Genomic DNA, 25481 nt, shown 5'->3' with positions numbered 1-25481 from the left:
GAATAAGAGCAGGCTGTTGTCCCAAACTGTACTTCTACTCTCTGAAGTGCTATATGCTATTAGACCCAATTTCTATTCAGAAATTCTTTTCTCTTCTATTGTTTCTCAGGCCAGCCATCCAACCTTCCTTGTTGCTAAAGTGGAGGCTACATCTCTCCCTTTCTGTCTTGGGGATTGGTGGGCATGAGGGAAGCAAGAAGGAAGAGGACTCCTTAAATGAGCTTTAATATCCATATTTTATCCTCTCTACATTTCAGGCACCTAGACCACCTGAAAGAAACTTTGCAGCCCTTTCTTCAGCTGTATGACATTTTTACAAATGCTTGCAGAACACTACAATTCAAGCAACCAGATTTCAAGGCTTCAAAACTTGTGCAGTACATTAAAGTTGATAATGTTGGGCATTTCATTTCATCAGGAGAAAAACCTAAGCATCAAACTGGAGAAGAGGAGGCTCCGGAATGACCTTATTGTGGTCTTTCAGTACCTGAAGGCAGCCTACAAAAAACCTGGAGAGGAACAGTTTACAAGGGCATGTGGTGATAGGACAAGAGGGAATGTCAGAGGGTAGGCTTAGATTAGATATTAAGAAGAAATTCTTTGCTGTGAGGGTAGTGAGACACTGGTACAGGTTGTCAGAGAAGCTGTGGGTGCCTTTTCCCTGGAAGTGTTCAAGGCCAGCTTGGGTGGCTCTGAGCAACCTGGTCTAGTGGAAGGTGTCCCTGTCCATGGCAGGGGGATTGGAACGAGATGATGTTTAAAGTCCCTTCCAATCCAACCCATTTTATGGAACTCAGTAGGTCTTACATCCCAGCACAGACCTTGCTTGCTGGCGTGCAACAAGATTTGGTCCCTGCTGCTCCACGCAGCACCACAGTCGGCCACTCTTGCTGCCATCAAGTCAGCATGAAGCCGGTCTGTGCCAAGCCCCATCCCTCCAAGGGCTGCTGTGAGACAAGGGTCCCCATTTCTCTCCAGATTTATCCTCAGGGTGATGGCACACAGGGCATAACTCAAACTCCTCTGCTGTTATGATGGCCTCTCCTTTGATTATTTATGGTACGGTCACAGCTGGAGGAACCGGGACAGTCAACCTTTCGTGTCCTGTGGCTGAACTATAATGCAACGCAACCTCATGAGCATGAGAACCATTTTTTAATTAAGCAGTTAGAATACTGCATTATTTGAGGATCATTCGGCATCTTCTAATCCTTATTTGATTTAGCTTTATTTCACTAATGTGTGTTTCGCTGCTTGTTGTTATCTTTCTCTTTGAATCTGCTTGGAAATCCATTTAGTCAGGGTAATTGCTCCTTCACAAGGCACTTCTCTGTAATGTTCAGCACAATGATCTCACGTCGAAAGATGATGTTAAAGTAAAACGACTGTCATGATAAAGTCTTGGTTTTTTTTTAAAAAAAAAAGGGAGAATAAAAAGCTACTATTTGTTCCTGTTTCTGATTATCCTCCATTACAGGTAATGAAATAACGTGAATAAAAGTTATAAGTATCATACTAAAGGGAACTCAGACTCATCAATAATACCAGAAATTACAAACATAATCTTATTTAGTTGCACATGTTGCTGCAGTTAGAAGTCAGTTGTCTGATTACAAGAAAGAAAAGGAAGCATCAATATTGCTACTGAAGTCTGAAAGTAATTTTATTCCCGAATTAACAATATTGATGATGTACGTGCATATAAAATAATTCCTTTGCAGGGAGCAGAAGGAATTGGAAGGTACTGCCTCAGACCTTTTGCATCTGAATGCCTTTTATATTGTCAAAAAAACAAAAATAACAGTAGATAAAATACTCTTATTAGATGGATGGTTTCATGGTCCCCAGAAATTTTATATTAAATGGTACAGTGCAGACTTTTGGCCTCTGCTTGAGACAGTGTAACATGGGGTGAGCAGCCTTGCTTTTTCTTCATTTCCCCTTTTTTTGATTGTTTTTCCTTGTTTGTTTGGTTTGGGTTTTTTTGCTATGGCATTACTTATGCCTCATTCTGGGAGGAGAAGCAGACAGCTACCCTTAAATAAGAGAGATTTGTTAATATAGCCATCACCTGATGCTAACAAGCCTGACAGGAACCTGTTTTTTATAAGTGTTCCTAGCTAGGAAAAATTATGGTGAAGGTGGTGTGATTCAGAGTCCAGCTGAATTTCTTAAGTCATTATCAGCTTAGTTTCAGGACATTTTACAATACAGAGCAAGGCAGATATTAATGCCTGTGGTCAACTATCTGCTTGTAGTAGACAAAGTGCTACATGATAGTTTCATGGGAAGATTGATGCTGCCGCTTCTGAGATGTTGCTGACTCACCCATGGCATCTAATGGATGCACTTCCCTGAATTAATTCCTGCTTCCAGTTCCGTAAATACTGCTAAAGTAAATGATACCTCTTAGGAAACATCCTGTCTTCGTCTTAATGTCTCTTATTCCAATGGTTAATTACTCTTACTGTTAAACATTTGCATCTTATTTCTAGCTGAAAAGGGTCTAGTGTCAGATTCCAGTTATGGCTTATTATCTTTGTGTGGGTTTTTTTTCAAAAAGCTTCTTTCTTTGGAGGTTTTGTAATTAAACAAGCTTTATTATTTTTTTCAGTAAGATTTTAACGATAACATCACGAATCTTTTCACCAGAGCACATTATTTTTTCCAAATGTGTTTCTTCTTTCTCCAGCAAAGAAGCACTTCCGAGTTCTTAAAGCACTTTAAAAGTATTGTGCTTTTTAAAGGAGTGGTAATGATTTAGCTTTGATATTCCAAAGGTGTAAGGGACATAAGGATCATAGGGTATGGTCATATGTTTTATTAGACCAACTGATACAGGCTGGGGTGGAGGGGTGGGGATGTGAAACAAAATACTGGACACATAAGCATTCCCTGAGATGCCAAAAGGTTTTTGTGACCAGCTGTTAAGTAGTCAGTTCAATAAGAAATTACTTATTATGTCTTCCTTTTTTTTTTTTTTTTGCAATATTTCACAAAACAAGGGTGGAAAATGCTATATAAAGAACATTTAAGTATATTCTAGCAAAAAGTAAGTTGCTTTGAGAAAAATAATCTGCAAAAAAATTATGAACAGTGTTGTTCAGCTCAAAAATAAATAAATGAAAAAGGTGATATATCTTCTGTCAGGCTAAAAATGTTGAGCTAAAGATATTCTTCTTATAGTTGTCTCTCTTGTCTTTTATCACCTCAAGGTTTATTAAAGGAAATAAATACTACTAAATGTGTTCAGTAGTAAAGTATTTTAAAAAAGGAATATAAAAATTCAGTGATGGGGGGGGAATTAGTAGCCAATCATTAAAGTGTTCTCAAACCATTTAAAAAAAACTTTTTGGCCCCCTCTCCTGTCGCCACCTCTGTCAGTGTCAGAGGAGGCAGGAAACTGCACTGGGTGATCAAATAACATAATTACTCAAAAAGAAACAAACAAAACCGAGACAAAACAAACCTAAGTGTTTCTGTTTAAAATAAGGCAAAGAGGTGCTGAGTTTTTCCTCACTCACAACGTTTACTACGTGTTTGACATTTGAGCTGCTATAACTGGGAAGAGATGACTCCATCCTGAGGGGAAGGATGTTATTTCTACAGCTAATTGGCTGGCTGATACCTTAATTCATAAATCCCTGTGCCTGTTCTCATTTACCATGACTAAAGATCCCAGCCATTTATAGCTGCAGAGAGGACAAGAATACTTATTTTTCCTGCTTTCTTTGAAGTTCATTCTTAAAAACCACTGAGATGTAAAATTCCTTTTCAACATTTTTTTTTTTAACCCAAGTACCACTTAAAATATATATAATATCAAACCTTCCCTAACAAATCTGTCACAATGACTGAGAACGACTTTAATTAAATCCTCTTATTAAGTGAAGAAGTAATTTACATTCACCAGATTTCACCAGATGAGGTTAATGTAATTATACCAGGGATGTTACAAAAACTGACAGCTCCCAATGGCCTTATGATCACTTGCAAATTAGAAGAGGAAGAGCTCTGAGTTCTCATTTCTCCTGTGCCTGATACATACAGAAAGCTATGGGAGACATTTCCAGAGGAGGCCACACCTCCTCTCTGGATGGTTTTTTTCCTTGAAATTTCTTTCATGGTAATAGCTGTCCTCATTTTTATTCTTTAAAATGCACCTTCTCTGTTCAGTTTGACCCTATTGACTCTTAATGTTAAGACTTAGAAGAGGTTTTAAATGAAAAAAAAAATCTAAATGAGGAGCACTGAACTATAAATTACGAAACAACTGATAATGATAAAACAGATGCTTGCATTACTTATGCACTGTAAGACTTCACTCCAAGCACATCTTTCTTCTAGATAAAAAATCCTTTAATTTATTTTAGTTAGAATTGTTCCCTCCACATCTGATACAATCACTTTATGTTTCAAGCTTATAAAAACATTTTCTTAAATATACATATAAGAAGCCAAAAAAAACTTTAAAAAATTATTGGCTTATCATTATTAAAAAACCCTCTCTCTAGTGGAAAAAAAAAGGTTGATATGAGCTATTTACAGTTTCAATGTCTCAATGAGCAAACCTCCTGTATCCAAGACTGCCTCAAAGACCAAACTACATGGAAAATTTAAGCTTGGTCCGTTCCAGAAATTCCCTTTAAAACTCTGCATGCTGCAGTGTGTAAAATGTTCTGGGACATACATGCACCAGCAATACTCATACGGACCAGATAATTGTGTGTAAAATAGTCAGGCAAGTGCTCAACTGACCAAATATTGTTTTCAGTCCATCTGCTGGCAATGGTGCATAGACATTTTTAATATTGCATATTACATTTGTGAGAGTGGAAGAGACAGGAAAAAAAGTAAGAAAGAGTTTTGAAGTCTTCAGGTATGAATCGTAAGGTAACTAAGTGTTGTTTTTACATATACATGTTATATTAAAAGCCATTTACTTCTAATTCATGGGTTACTGGCTATATATTTCCTGCACAAGGAAAAATCTAAGTTGAAAAAGTGTTCTTTGAGGTACTGATTTTCTCCTTGATTTCCCTGATGCACCACAGCAGGAATTTTCTTAGTGATATTTTATTCATTTTCCCCTTCTAATTATCTTTGATTTTTCTTTTCCCAGCCTTCCATCCATGCTCCACCACGGAGAGTGACTTTGTGGCGAGCAGAGGGGAATTCCTTCAACGTATTTCAGGGAGCATGAAATTCAACCTGGGATTTTGCAGCGAAGGCTGGAGATGAAAAGTGCTAGCTGACAAAATCTGCTCGAGGGGAAAACGTTTTCTCACTTCGATAATGAAATATTCATAGCGCGAGACTTCCCCCCCTGGAAGCTCACATGTGAATTTCAGACTGAACTTTTGTGATCTCTAGAAACGGGACCTTGGCAATATCCCTCCTGTCAGGATTGTCCATCTCAGCCCTGGATGTAAAAAACAGTCAACCAGCTGCAAATCCCCACGTGCGCGCTTCCCGTGTTTTGTGACTCGGAGTGACGTCCTGAGGATCCTTCTGCCACAGGCCCAATTTTCTAGGAACATCCCCTGGAAGAGATCCCAAGCTCAGCTCTTTAGCCCATGTGTATCTTCATCCCTCTGAGAACACAGGCTGGGCTTTTCCAAGCATCACTGAGCAGCGTGGAGAGTTACACGCCGGACGCTGCTCTCGCTGTATTTTTATAGTCTCCCAGTGAGGCCTGATCTAGATGACTGGGCCTAAGTGACTTCTAGTTGCTTTTCCTTTGTCTGTTTGGTTTGGCTTTGCTTTGTAGAGGCAACTGGGGGAGAAAATCAAATTTATTTTGAACCAATACCAGCACAAAACAAACCGATCAAAAAAAATCAAAAATTAATCTCACCTTTTCATACCATTACACCACAACAGCAAGCTTCAAAAACATTTTCAGTTGTGGTTTTGGGATTTTCTTTTTTTTTTGGTAAAGCCTGAATTTTTCTGCCACGTGCATTAATTTTATTAACTTCATATAATCAATATGGAGACTTTATGGATGTCCTACATGGCACATCTTTCAGGTGCTGCAACCCAGCATAGCAGAAGGTATGCCTAAAACACTGGAAGGCCTGCCTTAACCTTGTTTTCTCCAATTGAGAGATACTGAAATAAAGTTACAGGGTCAGAACACAGACTTATTAGAAGAAAGATTATATATTATATATTATATATTATATTATATTATATTATATCATATCATATCATATCATATTATATTATATTATATTATATTATATTATATTATATTATATTATATTATATTATATTATATTATATTATATTATATTATATTATATTATATTATATTATATTATATTATTATATTAATTACATTATATATAATTATATGTTATTATACATTACATATTATATATATAAATAATATAAAAAATATATTCTTAATGTTAAAAATAATATAATATAAAACATTTACTGTTATTAATATATTATATTTTATTCTATTACATTTATAAACATAGAAAATTATTTATTAGTCTTGTGTAGTATCAGATTGTGTGATTTATTGAAGTGCTATGCAGTATATAATCTGTGACACACTTGTTACATGGAATCAACAAATGGTTGGAAGTTATAAGCTATCCCAAAGGGACAAGGTGAATATATACAGTAGCAACCATCAAATACAAAATATTCATCACCACAAGTAATTTTTTCAATTTACAAACTACATTTTGTATGTATTTGTTTATACATTTGGAGTAAAGGTGAACACTCAAAATATTTTCAATTATTAGGTGATATAATACGGTTCTGTATTTCTGAGCAGAAAATTATCCTACATGGATAATCTCAGCCTTTGAACAAGAAATGGGAACACATAAAACTAGACACTTGGTCTGATCCATGGTTCATTGAATTTCACCCAAGCAATGAAAATTAAATGCTCCAAACTGCACTTTGAAAGACTCTTCCTGTCTCACCTCAAGGAAATAAGTCAACTAATTTTTCGTGGTTTAATTTACGTGAGTAAAATTCCACCTCTACTGAAATCAATGACACAGCCCCTGTGCTTTTTGTTGGCTGTAATTCCACTTCCATATGTACACTGTGACTGATGGTCTCTGCCTCAAATAGCTCCAGGAAATGTCATTTATATATATTTGTGCAGTGCCCTGCACGGTAAAGGTTGGGCTTGGCTGAAGTGAGCCAATGAGCTGGTAACATAATATAAATAATAAATGATACCTGCTAAACAACTTTGTACAGAGGGTTGTGACTGTATGGAAAGGAGATTTACACAGCATGAAAAAATACTATTTAGTGACTTCCCCTTCATTTTTTTTTTAGCATACTTGCAGATTAGACTGACAGTTCAACATACAACATGATTAATTTTCTTGATTGCTCAAGGACCTAAAACTGCTCAAGAGCTAAGCAGAAATTATTTTAATTTGAATGTTATTAATTTAACTGATCAAAAAAAAATTGACTTAAACATTCCAAATTGTTTCATCCTGAAAATGCTGCTATGGCCTTGGTTTGGGTTTGCTTCTTGCTCCACATCTTGAATAGTTGTGTTGCTATTCATCTTTCCTAGAATTGGCAGGTAAAATAAACTGTCTTTAGAAAACATAACGACCTGGCAAAAGGAGGAGGTGAAATGTCTTAGACTTATCTCTTGACTTTCTGACCCATCAATGGAAGAGAAACCTGAACACCGTGGTGACCACCAAAGGCCACATTTTTCTTTCTATTGCACCAGCACAGCCCAGCAAGAAACAGGCCCCTCTCCTCAGCTTTGCTCTTTGAATCAAACTGCCAAGCCCCAAAGTAAATTGTAGAAATAAGGAAAAAAGAGATGAAACCCAAAAACCAACCAAGTAAACCAAACCAAAAGGCCTACAGCTATTGCTTTGTCCAGCAATAGCTGGACAAATACAGAGAGACTGTATTCAAGGGGAAAAGTCCAGTGTGTTCAATTCTAGATCATTTTACATTTTTTTTCCTTTAGATTTAAACACTCAGTGGTAACTCAGATGGAGATGAAGGAGTAAAACTATCATTTGGAATTTGAGTAGCCAAAACGGAAGGAGGCATTGCAGGGAGTGTCTTTGTGTTGATCTGTGGTAAAGTCAGGTAACATTTGGGTATACTTTCTTTGATTTACTGGGAAATTAATTTACCTGCAGGAATTTCTCCCTATAATGTTTATTTTTGTTCCCTAGCTGGGACACTGTTGCGTGAGCTTGCAGAAACACACACAGAGGCTGGCTCTGAGAGTTCTCTATGCCTTGTAAAGAATTTAAATGCCTGTTACTGTCTATTGCTTTTGACTAATACAGGGAAAAGAATCCTCTGAACAGACTTGGATTCTTAATGCTGTGATTAGACAGAGACAGGGATACACTTTGTTATTGCCCTTCTGCGGTAACGAGCAACGTGCCACGAGTGTCTCATCCTATGTAGCAGCTACCCATGAGACAGAAACTTCTCTTGGCACAAAAATTTCAGTTAGGGGATAAGAATCTTGGGATTTTTTTTTCTGTAGAGACAAGGGGATGCATATGGAAAACCCACATAATAATGGTGATCCTAATGAATACTATAAAAAATCGTGGCTTAAGAGCTCTTGCCTTCATACTTTTTTTTTGCCTATAAACTATACTGAGAGGATGTGAAACCTCTCTTTGGTATTATAAACTGCATTTATACTTGGATATCTGGTACTGTAGGTGCCATAAATTAGCATTACTTATTTTATAATTTAACATCATTATTTTACCTTATTTTCTATTATAAAGTCCATATTTCAATGGTACTATCCAAACACTTTGCATTACCTTCAAATTTAGTGCCTTTCTCCTCTGCAGACAAAAAATTTGACATTGACATTTGCAAAAAGTTGTTAAGGCCTCAGAAGCATGACTTGGAAATTAGATGAGAACATCAAGAGCTGGGGGGAGAACTTCAGACACTTGGAAAAAAAAAGTTACTGGCAGTATATAAATGTCCTTCCTCCAGGTGTGCTATTGTTTTATCAAGCACACTTATTAGCTGTTTCCAGCCTCTGGTTGTCACCTGTGGCAGCTTTAACCTCATTCTTTAAAATGATGCTGTGCTAAAATCAAACTACCTATTAATGTGGCTAAAAGCCTACACCACGTGGTTTCTAGCCCATTCTGTTGCATTTAAAGATTTGTCAGTTATAACAACATCTCAAAAATATAGCACTGGGTTCTTGAAATTTAATATTGTAAGCATGGGGAGAGCCATTATTGCCTGACTTGTGGCACCCTTCATCTCTCATTCCCCTCGGAACTGTGTTTTCCATCTGCACTACGTCTCGGTGTCTGCCTGGGCATATTACTACTACTAGAGCAGCAGATTGTACTTGCTGTTTCCCCCCAAGTCGAGAGCAACCTCCAGATCACTCTAACCAGACAATAATGAAGACTAAATGCCTAATGTCCCAATCTGGTAAATTAGATTAAACAATTGAGAATATCCAAAGAAATTAAATGTAGCCCAATACCTCTTAACGTCTTGGGAAACTGGAGGGGGAGGGGAGCTTTAGATCCTAGGGTAAAATTTTGATATATTAATTCACAAATGAGTACTACCTTAACCTGCTGTCCTTAAGAGAAATTTTGACAAATAAGAATGTCAGAATCAGACTAACAGAGCATCACTTATCCCTCTATTTTAGTGGGTGTTTTATGTGTTGGCATCAGTCACCTGCAACTGTTCCCAAGATGTTGATCCTCACTCCACACCGTCACTCAGCGTTCATAGCTAAACCAACTCAGAGGAAAAAGGGGACCCAGACACCAACAGAGGTTCACCAGGAATTTTTGACTCGGCTTTGTACTCAAGCCTCATAAATGCAAGTCTGAGCCCCAAAACACTGCTCTGGGCTCAGGTCGCCCCCTTGACATCCTGTGGCTTTGGTGGGAAAGAGAAGCAGGGGTGGCCACTGGCTGCATGTTCATGGCACAAGTATTGAGGGGGTGTGGGGGTGGTGACTGTGCTCTGCTTCAAAACCATTAAACCTCACTGTGCTTGGGCTTACAGAAGATATTTGGAGCTAAAAAGTGGTCTCCTTCTTAACTTCCTTCTCTCCATACTTACTGCAGGCTTTTGGATGGTGTGTGCATATCCTTCATCCCCTCTGCTCCCAAGGAGTTATTTAGTTCTAAGTGCCTGACATTTACTTTGCTTTAGGTCTTTGAATGAACATGAAGCAAGGTAGGGAAAAATCTACTGGCATGATTTCATCAAAGATGTGATGATGTTATGAATTATCCTATTTATTTTCTTTTTGTGTGTGAGTAATAGAACAGCAAGAGTTTAGAAAAAACAGTCCTGGTGAGAAAATCTTTATGTTAAATAATTTTTTTAATTAAAAGAGAACAAAGCAGAAACCAAGAAAAAAAAAACAACCAAAACCAAAAAACCTAGAACAATCCGCCCACCAAACAGAACCCAAAAACCACCCTCAGAGAACCCCAACAACTTTAGAAGCAGGGTTGCAAAAGTTTTTCCCTTACCATTTGTCATGTCTCCTAGGTTTGCTACTAAGCAATTAGGTAGAAAGTAGAAATAGTCCCTTATTAGAAATGGAAGCAGATAGAAAAACCAAGAGGGTCTTCCACCATTTTGAGAATGAAAAGAAATATTTCAAATTCTGTAACATCACAATTCTTCGTCTACTTCCTCTTGAATGGCTGGATGCTACACATTTTTCCACTTGCAGCTAATCCACAATGTTTATAAGAATTTACTACGTTGATGCAATAAAGCCAGTCCTTGACCTGCTATGATAGAGGGGATCTGTAGTGAAGACACTGGGCTTTGAGCTGTATCAATGGTAAGTTTTCTGTAGACTTGACTGGATATTCACATTACAAGTGTTTGAAATATTTGAGTCTCCTGGGGAACATCTATTTGGTCCAATATGCCTTAAAGTAGAAGTTCCTCAAATTAGCTCTAAGTGCATATAAAGTCTCATTCATATCCTGGAAACAAAGTGCACAGGGTATTAAGTACAGTGTTCAGAGCAGTTCTCATTCCAGTCATAGTTTATGGACCTGTGTTTTGATCTCCAATGGCTGACGCAGACACGTAGTCGATTTCTGCTCAGAAACACGAAGTGCTGGAAATTTCAGAATAGCCTCGTTTTCTTTGGGAAAAAAACCAAAACAAACAAAAAACCCCAAAACAGAACCAAAAAAAACGTAGCTTACATTTGTGGGTATAGATATTTTCATCTACTTTTCTAGTTGATGCTAATGTTGCCAATGACTTGAATGTTAAATATAATTAGCCCAATCTCCTTCTTTTAAAAAGTTTGTCCACTTGATTGTGATGGAAACAGATAGGAGATGGGAAAAGAACTTTTATAAATGCATTTTAGTGCTAAAAATGCTGCATTAGCAATTTTACCTGCAACCAGATATCCCAAACCCATCTCACCAGTACATTTGACTCTGTTTCTTTTGTCCACATCTAATAGCTACTGCTAATGAAATGAAGAATGTGGTGATTGCAATTACCTTTTTTGGAAACAAATCATAAATACTGATGGTCCTAAGTTTGATTAACTACAGATTCATCCTTTTAAAAAAATTTTCTTGATCTTTTGGCTGACCTAAGAAGGTAGAAATCTGTAGAGCCACTAAAACATGCTGAAATAGGTATCCCTTGTAAGTTGTACTAACTGATGGTCTAATCAGCATTCTAAATTTCCTAGTAGGTTACCATGAGTTTATTTTGTTAGTGCCTCCATAAATTATATTAGGTATGAAGGTAAAAGCTTGCTAATTTTAAAATTCTCTGAGTGTTTTTTCTTCAGAAACATTAGGAACCTTATTTCTTCTAGAACTCAGCTAGTCATCTAAGTATCCTTTATTGAAGTAATTCTCTTCAGTTAACACCTCACAGTTTACAGGCTTTGTTCACCTCTGGAAGTAGGAAAAGGTGTTCTTTGGGATCACATGGCAAAAGAACAGCATTCTCAGAGCCCCTAAATCTTCCAATAGGTCAAAGGTATTTATGACTTATTATATAAACAGTGACAAGGATCAAATAATTTGCACTGTGGGCTTTCACACGCCCTAGGGAAATTGCCAAAATTATTAAAAAACATGGGAAATCCTAGCAAGTAATCCATCACCTTCACAAATATTTTTCTCTTTGCATCTAATTCCATGCAGATGTGGGAGAGACGCAGAAAAGATGCTTATATTTGAATCTCCGCTCAAAGGTGAGTTCAATTTTTTTTATTTTTTAATATTCTGCCACCTATTGGTAACTGTAGGTGCTTGAGGTGATGCACATGGCACAGTGAGAGACACGACAGCCAATGTAATCCATGTCCCTGTCCCTTTTAATCGACACGATCATTTACTCCTCTTCCCGTGTGATTTACCCTCCGAAAATTCCAATGGATCGAATTATGTCAAAGGAAACCACCGAAGCATTAAAACAATTCCACAGTTTTTTAGGTGGCCTGAAGACAAACCAAACTTTCAGATTTTGGACTGTCTTTCCCCCTAGAGATGTATCTTAAGTACTGGGGCTTCTCTTACCAGATCTAATACGAACACTTCCTACAAATCCTGTGTGGTAAAAGCATTCTGGAGACCAACAGCATTCCTGTCTATTAATATCTACAGATATTAATTTCTTATATATTATATATTAATATCTATTAATATCTACAGATATTAATTTCTTTTTTATGATGTACATTGAATAGAATTGGATATCCATTGTGCCTGTAATATGTTTAGAGAACTCCCTAATTCTGTGGAAATCATATAGATTCATATCAATCTTGATTAGCTGTTTGTTTTCAGACGCAGAGCAAGTTTTACCTCACCTTGAGGGAATCCTAGATGAGCTTAGTATTTGCTTGTGGTTTTTGAAGATGATTGGGAAAACTTCAATGAGTGTGATATTTGTGTAATACACCCCATGTGTTTACTCTTTGTTCAGAAACCCACTCTATCAAGCCATACACAATGTTACCCTTGTCTCATTCGTAACTCTTAATGTGTAAGATTAGCATCATTTTAAAGATTTCATTACTATGGAGGGGGGTGACATCAAAGGCTAGGACTAGTCTGTTCCTCAGAGTCTGTTATTTGGTGTTAATCTCCCTTTAAAGATTCTTATCTGTGAATGTGAAACTTGAATGCCTAAGACAGCAGATATGGAAGGATCTGAATATCCAGTGTATGTCGGATGCTGAATATCTTCAGAGAACAGGAAGAGGGTAATCAGTGTGAGAAGAAACAGAGTATTGGGGCAGGTAAAAATAGGTCAATACTTTTATTTTTGAATACAAACCAGGAATTCCAGTCTAGGAATAAGCTGAAGACATGAGAAAGAGAGTCACAAAGAATGGGAAAGATGAAAAACAATCAGAAAAGGTGCGAGAGTAAAGCAGAGTGATCAACACAAAGGTGAGCTAAATAAAGAGTCCAAACTCTGACTGATAAGGGCAGATGTGGAAAGTAGAAGGTCAAAGCGTGAAAACAAACAAGGAACTCTTCGGAGGAGAAAAATAAAGATTAGAGTGTGACAAGTGGGTTACCAGAAAATAAAGGTGAGAGGTAATTAAAGAATATTGCTGAGGAGCTCACAGATGTACTTCTGTCAGTCTTCTCTGGGGAGGCTCCTGAGAGGCACCAATTTTCCTCAGGCAACAAAGATGACACATTCTGGGACTGAGGTGCTGCTTTAATACATTTTGCAAAAAATAGATCAGCTGTGGGATAACAGAACACCAAAGCTAGACAATGGAATAGCTGAGGGCTCGGACCTTGGCTCCGGAGGAGCTTAGGCATAAAGCCTTAAAACATTCCCATGTAAGGAACCAATATGTACTAGATACAGTGCCTGTAGTAGATACATTTATAATGCAAATTAAAGTGATGTTTTTCAGTGTCCTGTAAAAGGAATGATTTCCCTAACGAAGTATAAGTTGGTGTTCATTACTTCTAGGAAAACCTGTAAAATCAATCACTAGAAGTGGATGTTTAAAACACTTGGCAGGGGACATGAATGGAAAGGAAAACCAGCCTCTCTCTGAAGGGAAGGTGTGCCTCTTTAAGATCTTGGGGTTTTATACTCACAGATGACTGTTAAGGAAGCAGAGAAAGCACGAAATGAGAGGTAAAGTGCTGTTAAGTTTAAAGAGGTTAGTGGCCAGAAAATAGAAGCTGCTCTACATCTAAACCTGGTGAGCTGTCAGCAGTGGAATGATCCCCGAAGTGGTTGATGGGGAGATCTGGGGGGCTCATGACTGTGTCCAGTCCCTGGGAGGGCAAGCTCCATGGTGTCTTCAGCTCACAGACCACGCTGCCCATTGATACTTCCAGCTACTTACACTCACATGGCCACTTTATTTCCATATCACGCAAGGGCCTGCAGTTCACATGGCCAAGCCAACCTTTGCACAGAAACACCAAATTCTCATGTAAGTGACCAATAGGCTTACAGCAAGCATGATTTCCTGGTGTTAGCAATACCCCTAAACCTCCTCCTTCTCTCAGTTGCAATGAAATTTCCTGCACTGATCCCTGATCCAGGCCTGTGGTTACCTATTGATGCCAGAAACGTGCTTGGTGCTCAGCTTTCCTCTGTGTTAACTCAGGTGCCCTTTCCCAGGTGGCCACCATCACTTTATTCTTCATGGAGCATTTCCTTGTAGGTTTGTGGAAAAACAGAAGTAAGCAGCTTGCTTGTAAGGATTTATGGGAACTCTGGGCTCCTCTCAGACCCACAGCTCCCCAGAAGGCTAGAGAAGGTGGAGCAGAAGTGCAGGACCCTCACATGAAAAAAGAATGGGTAGAAAACAGCATCAGGAAGGTGGTTTTGGTAAATGCAAATCACTGTGCACAGGAGGTGGTTTCTTAATTAATGAGTCAGTGTTACTCTAAAGGCAGACTGATGGGTCAGTGTAGTATCAATTCCCATATCAACATAATCTCAGTTCAGTGAAATTCTGTTCAGTATTGAATAGCAACCAAAAGTGATGAGAAAAACAGGGGATATAAATCATGCGGGGGGAAAGTATAAATACATGATTTTATTTTAGAAATCAGTCAGTTCCTTTTTTTGAAAGTGCCGTTTTTATTTCTTTTCGCCAAATGTGAAAAGAGACAGCTGAGGTAGAAGTGATTTAGGAATGAAGGAGGAAAATAATGGACTTTCGCACAAAAACAAATTTGTCTAGAACTGACAACAGTTTGGATACTTTACAATGCATTTAGAATGGCAACTGGCCTGTCTTGGTCGTATGCAATTCTAAAGTTGGAAGAGAAGAACCAATTGCTAACAAAAATAGGTGAACAAAGTCCTTGCCAACTTCCTGCTAATTAGAAGCTGAAAATCTAGAGGAAAAAAAATGAAGTGAGGGGAATATGCCCTTCCAGAACATACACATTGACAGACAAACAGAGCACAGACAAATAAAATGGGCTCCGTCTGCACTATCTGTGAAAAAATAGTGTATGTGTTTTTAGATATTAATCCTAGTGAGCTCAACCGGGTTTATATATTTATAATAAAGTGGAGAATGATGTTATCAGCTGGCACTTTTTTGGTCAGCTGCCATTATGCTCTTCAGTCATTTTGTTATATTCCTTAAGCAGCTGCTAGACAAATTCCAGTTAAGCACACTATCCTGTGAGCAAGCTATCCATGATACTTCGAGAATCACTACAGACCTGCTCTTGGCTTGGTGCATGGATGACAATTGCAGGATCTATAGAACTCTCAATCCACTGGCTACTGGAACTGAAAACAGAACCAGAGTTATGATTCTGACACTGGCATTCAGACTGTCGGGACAGAAGCTTACTTACTGCAGTCAGTTTTAGGACTGTTCATACACTAGTTTGTGAATTCACTTAAAAATGTATATTCGTATGCAGTAAATGTAAACTCATACCCTGTTTTATGCAGAACGTCCAGGGCAGAGAGTGCCTCTGCTGACCCATCTGCTGAGCAGACCACACAGCAACTCATTTATTTCATAGGGGAGGGAAACAGAGATCATGGAAACTAAAGACTCAGCACATGCTTTCATTCTCTCTGCTTTGCTTTTATCTATTTTCTCCTGTAATTCAAACGAGTTTGTGGTGGGAGCAACGAGCAGAGCCTCTGGCACAGGTTAACCAGGCCCATACAGCCTTCATTCAGTGATGGTGGACGGGCTGGTGCAGAGGTCTTGTGTCACCATTTTGGTGGAGAGTCTGCAAGTAATACTGCAAAAAAACCTGTTTTCCCTCTAGAATAAAGTTTCATGGAAGCGGCTGCGTTTAGAGGGGAGGGAGGGTTTTGGGGCAGACCTTTGGTGAGCAAGTGCAGCAGGGCCAGTCTGAAGCTGTAACTCAGCAGCAAAGAGCTGTGAAAAAGCCCAGGTTGGCTGCTGTGCCAGTCACTCCGACCCAAGGGGTAGAGGTGGAGAGCTGGGAGAACGAAAGCATATGTGGGAGCAAACACCCTCAGGGATGGTGCTCAGGAGATAGACTCCAAGCACCTCTGATTGCAAGAAGGGCCAAGAAAGCCGAGGAAAAAGACGGGGTAAATCTCTCCTTGTAGCCTTTCTAATGCCCCCGTTAAAGGAGGCGCAAGGAGAGAAGAAAAGGCAGTAGTCTCTCTATTGAATTTCAAAGCCAGCCTATGAAATTGGGGTGTACAGGGAATGCACCTGAGAAAATTGCTCCTGAGCAAAATGGATGAACTTGCGAAAGCTTATGACAGAGTCCCTCCCTGCACCAGCTGGCTCACCTGCAGTTTGTGCCACACACAACCTGCTGCAGGCCATCATGGGCTGTGGGCCACCACTGTGCCAGCAAACCAGATGGAAATGGGCACAGGCATGAGTGCCAGAGCATAAACCCATCTTCTGGTACCCTCCCCAGATGTGCCAGGGCACGGATGGAGGAACAGAGAAGGCTGTACTTTTGACATTTTTTTTTCTTATGTAATAACTTTCTGACTGGCTTTGTATAAATTACCTGTTATTATTGTGCATGGCACTTTGGCCTGTTTTGGTGAGCTATATAAATAGTCTGCCTACAAGCAGTCACCCATTTTCAGTTGGACAAAGTGGGCAGCATGGGCATGTAGCCACTTACAACTGCCTGCATCACAAACTACTCTAACAGTGATGCTTTGAACTGTGTTCATTCCAGAGAAGCTAGTTTATAAGGTGCATGTGTGGATTAAAAAAAAAGGCAAAGAAAGGTATGATTATAGCAAACATCACTCACCCCATACCTTACTTTTAGAGCCAAAGCTCTTTGCATTTCTCTCTTGTTCAAATCTCACCTACAGACATGCCTCAAATACATTTATCCTGCTAATTGTCTCTCTTACACTGTTTAAAGGTACAAATATTTTAGGCTCAGCTTGGAGCACCATGGTGAAAGTTACCTGTCATGGCCCAATAAGGACCATTTTTATCTTGTTTTTCACTTTGGCAGAGTTGTGTTACTACTGAAGACCACATCAAGATGATTTTTCTATGTGTGTGAAAGAAATCAGGATAACCTGTGGAGTAAAGACAGTGGGGAAAATATTGGTTTAGTAATTTATTTTTGTTCTAGGAAAACTTGCTTCATTTGTGGTGCCTTCTTGCTTGAGAACAGGAATTCAAAATTGGTTAAGCGTTATTGGGTAAGTAAGCAAGCCTGTCAGCCTCATGCTGATGATGGTCTTTCAGTCAGCCTCGTGAAAATCTGCTGAAATTTGGTCAACTTGTAAATAATGGGAAAAAAATCAATCTGTTTGCTTGCACTCAGCAGCACGTGTGAGCAGCGGTGAAGTTCTCTGCAGCACCTGTACTCTGGTCAGAAGGGGCTGTGGTTCGCTGTCCTCACGTTTTCCCCCATCAAGTTCTCCTCCTCCTGCTGCTTCTCCTACTGTAGCTTCAGATTAAGTAGTACTAGTAGTACTAGTAGTAATAGTTGTAGTAGTAGTAGTAGTAGTAGTAGTAGTAGTAGTAGTAGTATTTAGGCTCTGACAGTATGGCAGTTAAAACACAGTTAGGAGACCATAACACTATCAGTAACCCAGTGGTGAATGTGTGGTAGAAATCCTTGCCTAAACCAGTTTGACTTACTAATAACAAGATGAGTTTTGGATTTTGAGCTCTCGTTCTCTAAAAGCCCATAAGAAAACAGTCTAAGTTTTTGTTTCTTTCTGGCTGCTCAGCATGCAGGTGATTTTCATATGGTAGCTGAATATGCCAAATGATGTTTTTAACAGAGAAGGACAGTTTAAGATTTGTTGTCTTTACTATAATTTTTGAGAACGATTTTTTTTAAATAAACCTGATGATTTAAAGTCAAGTCATCACCATTGACTAAATATTGCACTAGTACCTTATTTGTTTTAACTGTCAATGTGAAAAGACAACACTGCTGTCAGTTCAAATGCAAAAGACATCACACTCACTAAAAAAAGCCTGAAGACCACTGAATAGAAGTGTTTGTTTTCTGTCCCGAACAACCAAGTGCAATTTGCAGGATGGTTACGGAACTTGCTGCTATGTGCAGTTTGCAGGACAGCCGAATATTGCAGGGCTTCTAATTGGTTTGAAAAGTGTCACCAAAAATGTTCACTCCTCTGTATTACAGGCGTGAACAGTATGATTTTTTACAGTTCTAGCTATGACACTGCTTAGACACAGAGGGGACAGCTCCAGCTTTCTGCCATGTCCATTGAACTCGTATTTCCACTGATAGCAACTGCACCTGCTGCTCAGTTGGGTGTAATCTCCCCACGCTGCAATTATCCCCAGTACAATAGGGATGAGAACAATCCTTGCCTGCTGTCACCTCCATGTCTGTCTGTACCAGCCCTCACTGTAGGATTCCAAGCCTGGATGAGCCTCCACACAATTTGGTAACACAAATAAACATAGATTCAGCCATTATTTACTAGAGATAACAGGGGCACAGCCACCTCACAGACATTTTAAATCCTCTTAATATTCGCATTTATTTGATTTTAATCCTCGGTTCCATGGAGTTCATGTAATGAATGTGGACATAAAAGATGGGGAGTTTTGGTCCTTTCAACTGAATGGGAGAAATCCAGAAAACCAAGTTTACTGCTCAGATTCCTGGCACTTCCCTGTTGCTCTACAATTCCAAAGCACATACATTCTCTCGCTTAAAGTAATGCTATGGTTTGTTTGTTGAGCAGTGTTCAATAACATGTCAATATGGAAAAATCTGGGGGGCCTTCTGAAGCTCATATATCTTTCCATCTTTCGGATTTGAGAAGTGGCAGAAAGGGAGCTGATGGTTGAATCAGAGGGATAACGTGGAATTTTGCAGTCTGGTCCTTTCCTCCTTGAATGGCTGTTGCTGTCAGCATTGCGAGCTCTCTGCTTGTTTCAGCTGATCCTGGAAGCTTTGAGGTCCTTTCTGAGTGATTTACTTTCAGGCACCTCTGTTGAAAAGCAACAGTTTCTTCTTATTTTTAGCTTCTCAATTCTTCACAGAGAGCTTGTTGAAAGGAGGGATTACCTTTTATTTTTGAGTTTAAATAAGATTATGAAGCAAAACTGACCTGGCATCTTGAATGAATGGATAACTGTGCAGCACCTGAAAGTGTGAAGATTCTCAAGCCCCAAGGAATTATTGCTGTTATGCTGCTTCTTATATAGGGCTACATCCTGCCTTCCTCATTAATTGAACACAACTGCTAAAACATCCTTTACAATAAGCACTTCTTCATACCAGACATATTTCCTGGATCTATAAAACAGCTTTTAGAAAGAGGGAACTGTATTTAAGGCATTAATATAGTTCCACAAAATGATGCTTGCTGACATATGGAGCACTTTTTGAATAATTCACTTTGAAATTAACACTGTAATACCATTTACCTTTAAAGTCCTATTTACTGGAGCTGCAAAGAATTGTTCTCTGGAGATGAGGATATCGGCAAACACCAGACCTTCGGAGCTTCTTTGGTTTGATAAAAACGGTCAGATGAGTTCATGCAAAGAAAACCAGTAAGCAGTGAAAGAGGTAAAAATTGTAGAGGACGAATGCCAGCCTCTACTCCACCACCAGGATGTGCATGGCCAGGTTTGGCAGCAAAGCCCTGCCCCCAAACGCGTGCTCCCGTGCGGGAGATCGCTCCCCCCTTGGCTGCGGCGACAAGACATCGCGGGGGACCGAGCCATAAACCGGCTCACTGAAGCGAGCCGGGTTATGTTTAATCCTTAGAAAAACAGGGATTATTTCAAATGCAGATCGGTTCCACACTGTGATTTGCAGGCCCACCCAGCAGACAGCCAGCCAAGCCCCGCTGCAGCTCGGAGGTGGCCATCGGGAGCCCTGGGCCGTGTGGCTCGGTTGGTGTCCACCGCTCCCTCCACCAAAACTGCAGCGAGGAGCGTCCCAACCTCCTCCACTGGGTCCAAGCAAACGTACTCGGTTAAAAGTTCATCTTTATCTTCCTCTTTTCTCTTTCCCTTGTGCTGTTCTGCCGTGCCTGGAGTTGGTGGCGTGGTTTAGGCAGAAAGGATGAAGAGGCTGCTGGAACTTCTGCCCGTCAAAACCAGTTGCAAATTTCGTAGTCAAACATTCACAGCAGTGGGTGCTCATAACATCATAGCTGCAACTTGATTTTCATGTAATTCATTGATTACTTGCTCTTTAGGCAATTTTAGGGATAACTAATGAGGGGAAAAAATGGGATCTTGGTAGTGCTTTTCTATTGATTTTAAAATGACCTTTAATACGGGTTTCTCTGATTGACAGCAATTACTATGGATGTTGACTTTTGAGGTAGAGAGCTAAATGTTTTATTCATTCAACACCTGTTTAGCACTACTGGCAAAAATGTTTTTGGTACAGTCATATGATGTTGTTTGACTGAGATGACTCTGTCAATGAGGATAGCCCAAGCTGCAGCTGATTTTTTTTCTGCAATAAGGGTACAGAGCAGAAATGTATATGCATTTCTCGCTGCAGTTCATGCTGACATTGTGTTTATTTCCCATTTTGGTTAACTACAGTACTGCCAACCTCAAATATTCAAAACTTGTGAGTCAGTTCATAAGAATATTGGGATTAATTTAACTTTATATACCTGTGGATTTTATTTTCTTTAGCAAACCCTAAGATATGAAAGAATAAGGCAGAAAAATTATTTAGAAGCATGCAGGTTGAGCTTTTTGCTAGTCAGAAGATTGCAGGAACTGGGACCTTACCACTCCCTGCCACTGTCATCTGAGGCTGCTGATAATCTGGGAAAGCTGGCACCGCTGTCACGCTCAGCCTGGAATAACCTGCACAGAGTGTCTTATAATTTCATTTAGCTGAAATGTAAACCCATTTGTCTGTGCTCCCTTTCAGGTGTACCAGTCATAGCATACCTTGGCAAGAGTAAGAAATTGTCTGTTTCAGACCACTAATGGCCTTTTTTTTTTTAAGAAAAAAACGCTCTGTTTTCAGTGGGAATCACAATTTCCGCATCCCTGTATGAGAGGAGAAATGAATAATAACATCTAGATTTGTCTGAATTCCATATATCCCAGAGGTATCAAGTTTGATTCCCTCCCTTATTTACAATGATACAAGGAAAGCATTTCAATTCTCCAAATGCTCCCTCATGTGGCTTCTTAGTACTAATACTGAAACATTTATGTGTTCTCGGAGATTACAACTCTATGCCAGGAAATAGGCTGAGACAACATAAGAGGTATTTCATGTGACCTTTGACATTAGAAAATGATGGTTCCGGATCCTACATGTAAAATGCTTGGCTTTTATGTTGTTAAATGAGCTGGAACGCAGATATATGTGCTTGTGCCCCTGTGCTGGGGGAAGGGAAAAGCCTGGGCTTTGATCAGGTTTGCCCACTGGATTATCTCATCAGATATCATGGTGATAGATAAGGGATACAAATCTGAAAATAATGGGACTACTCTGATATGATATCTGAAGAAGTGGAAGTCTGTGTACACAATATCCAAAGAGAAGTGAATTTGTTTCATGCACAGCCTTGCTTCCACAACATTTGTGAGGAAATAAATACAGAAGTTGAATAGAAAAAAAGGAGATGGAGGGAGGTAAATATGCTGCAGCAAAGAGAAGGATGTCTTTTTCCTTTACCACGGTTTGGGAGATGCTCCTTTGAGCTCTGCCACTTCCAATTTTGTCACAATGTGGGAAGCCAGTGCTGAACCTTGGTGAGTAGACGGTGAAGCAATTTGTGTAAGAAATACACTTATTTCCATTTATCTTAGTGGCCTAGTCACCTGATGACTTGGGTCAGCATGGCTTCTTTTCTCTCCTTTAATGATGGCTCTCTGCCAGTGCTATTCCTGGCTCTGCCTTTACCTGTGCTACTGCTGGCACTGTGTGATGAGCAGGGACTCCACCTGTGGGCAGCTTAACCTTGGGAAGTAGGAATGGATGCCACATGGACTGAGCACTTCCCATTCCCATGGTGAACTGTCACACTAATGAACAAGGAGTGACTAAGGCCGGACAGTCTTGTATTATATAAAAATCTCTCTAATAAGAAACTGTTTTTTCCCCTTTATAGTTGAACATTCGAGGGGTATGGCAACATATCTCATAAATTTAATCAGAACATTGGTTGCCCAAGAGGACTCCAGGTTCAGCAAAAACAACTCTCCCAGTCATTTACACTGAAGGGAGCAGAGAGGTACAGGTGAGGCAGGAAGCCTGGCTGTGTCAAAGAGAGAAGGGTTAGAGAAATTATGCTTTTGTGCTTCTCCAGAGCCCTCACCTGACCCCAAAGCATTTGCATGGTGTGCAAAGGCATATATGTAGGTGTTTTGGTGTGTATTTTTGCCTGAGGTAAAGAAAAATAATACTGCTTTTAGGTCACCTCAGCAATCTGAGAACACTTGCTTTGCATCGTCTCTGCCTCTGAAGTTGTCTTGGAAAAGGCAAGTTTCACCTTAAGGAGGTTGATTCTGGAGTTGCTGGCTCATTCACATAAAAAAAAAGATTAAAAATCAAAGAACCGCAAAGTTAATACTTAGTATGTTTCACACTGGACAAAATATTTCTCTCAACAAGAAAGTTTTCACTTTGATTTTGAGCTTTTTAAAGCCTCTACAACTAAAACTCTCTGACCCTGGAATGGTTTCTTTTGAATTTGGGTGAAAAATCTGGCAAAAGTGAGAGTCATCTGTGAGCAGTTTTGGGAACACGGCTCTGCAGTTTTCACCAATAGAAGTTCTAACCAGGAATGTCACTCAGCCTTTCTCAGGAGGGTGAGGAAGCTGGCCATATGGTCTGTATCCAGATGCTGTCATTGAAAATGTTGCAGAAACATGCAGTGTTGAAACCTCCCCAGCAAAACGCTCTGCAGGATGATGCTGTGTCTGTAGGCACCTGGAAAAATGTGTTCAACACGCTCTCACACTGTTTGGTATCACTTCTGGCTCTTTGGGAAAGTAAGCCAATGCCAAAAGAAATGCAACTCTTCGGGGGAGAAAAAAAGTTTCGCACGTTGGAGATTTTACTTAGTAACAGATTTCCCCCCCCCCCCCGTGTTATTTAAAATACTGTTCATCAAAACACTTTGGTTTTGATCAAAACAAGAAAATACCGCAGGATTGTTTCTTCAGGAAATCCAAACCTCTTTGCTTTCATCTGGTTTTCTGACTTGTTCTTCGGGTAACTGAAGTTCTGTACTCGTTGTTGGGGCAGATATACAGCGTATTTGGGGGAGTCTGTAAACCAGGGAAGACCATCTGTTTTCATAGGAATATGTCAGACTTCAGGAGTTATTGCTGAACGTAGAGAGTGGAGCCTTTCTGAAAGAAAAATGTGGCATTGTTACATCTTTGTTTGCAGGTGTGTCCTACTGGTTGTGACAAAACATTTGTAGTGTGTTGGAGCTGAGAGTGTTGAGCCTGCCCTGTCTTAGCAGGAATTGCAGGCAAAGACCTAACAGATCATCCACTCCTAAAACCACAATGCAAAACATTTCAGGACTCAGCTCACATGACACCTCTCAATTTCAGAAGGTAAAATGTAAACAGGTCAGTGACTAATAACTGGGACTTGCCTTTTCCAGAGGTAGTATCTGGTTGATTTATTATGGCAACTGCTGGTCTTTTGTTGGTGGAAACACAATAATCTATGAGTGGTGCAGGGCAAAAGACAAAAGTTAGTCTGATAGACATTTCAGACACCTGCCGAGAAAAATGTGAGAGGAATGAAACCTAAATAAATACAAAAAATCAGTAAAACTATTCCACTTGTGTTAATTAACAATGATATCTAATTTAAACTTAGTGTTAGGTATAACTTAATGGATTTTAATTAATTGCAGTACATAATTAATTAATTGCAGTACATACTAAGTTCTTGTTCCTCCTCCTTTCTTGCCTATTCAAATATCCTACTTTCAGTAATATTATGAGATTTTGGTTTTATGTCAGTTTGAAATACAGAAATTATATTAAATATAGCATTCAGTGTAGTTACCACCAAGCCAGGAACATCAAGGCTCTTCCTTGGGGCATTGTGAGATCAGAGGAGAAGCAGGAGCCAAACCACACCACTTGGACAGTTTGGTGTACAGACAGTTTAGCAAGGTAGATGTGGGGTAAGAACCATAATACCAAATACACTGGTGTTTGGTATATTGGTGCATTGTTCACCTCTTCAATTAGTCACTTCACCAGTGCCCTCACCCAGCCTTCAGAGGCTGCAGGTGGAGCAGGTGACAGGGGCAGCCCATTGTCACCTCTTCACAACACTGAATTTGCCCTTTTTTTACATGAATGGCCTCTTCCTTCTGCTTATCCCAGCCACAGCAATGTGGCAGTGCTGAAATGCAAATGAGAGGGACTGGCTCGTGAGACCACACATCTGCTTGAAAGTCACTGGTAAACAAAATGCAAAGGAAGTATTCAAAGTTTTCTTTGCAGATCAACTAAGGCAATCTACTTTACTTTTTCGTTTAATTGGTCTTACAAGCCAGCATAGAATCCCCATAAATTCACTATGCTCCATGACCTGAATTCATACTACTTGCCTATGAAGTGTCCAGAAATTATATGATTCACTATTTTGTGTTTATTTGGGTATTGTTCACATAAGATCCTTAAAGTGATGTGAAAATGTATTTACATTGCAAGAATATTAACAATAGAGAGCAGAGACTGACCATGGGAATTAAGAGGGCTCAGGGATTCCTAATAAAGGCACCAAATACAATAGAAATTTTAATTACTAAAAAGGCATATGTAAGTCTCCATTTCTGTAATCTCACATCCAGTGATGTCAGCATGTGTATATATGATTTAGACTACTTAGGCACCCATCCAAAAAAAGCAAATACCACCAAATCTACCATTATTCAGTGACCTAATCATGTTTTGCACACCCCTTACACAGAGAACAAAACAATCTGATTTAAAAAAAATCACTAATTTAAATTATATCTATTGTCAACAATCCCAAACACTGTGCCTTTTGAGA

At 39.3% G+C, this 25481-nt stretch overlaps 1 long non-coding RNA gene across 1 annotated transcript in view; it reads right to left on the bottom strand.

The window, feature by feature from the left end:
* Positions 1 to 21084: 21084 nt before the first annotated feature.
* Positions 21085 to 25481, bottom strand: part of LOC135415363 (uncharacterized) — a 41938-nt gene continuing 37541 nt past the window's right edge. The window contains exon 3 of the long non-coding RNA XR_010431105.1: positions 21085 to 23806. This is a non-coding gene — a long non-coding RNA (uncharacterized LOC135415363). The remainder of the gene's footprint in view (positions 23807 to 25481) is intronic.

This window comes from Pseudopipra pipra, chromosome 6 (assembly GCF_036250125.1).
Source record: "Pseudopipra pipra isolate bDixPip1 chromosome 6, bDixPip1.hap1, whole genome shotgun sequence".
Lineage (NCBI taxonomy): Eukaryota > Metazoa > Chordata > Aves > Passeriformes > Pipridae > Pseudopipra > Pseudopipra pipra.
The sequence above is the reverse complement of the archived record's forward strand: the minus strand, read 5'-3'. Positions and strand labels throughout refer to the sequence as shown.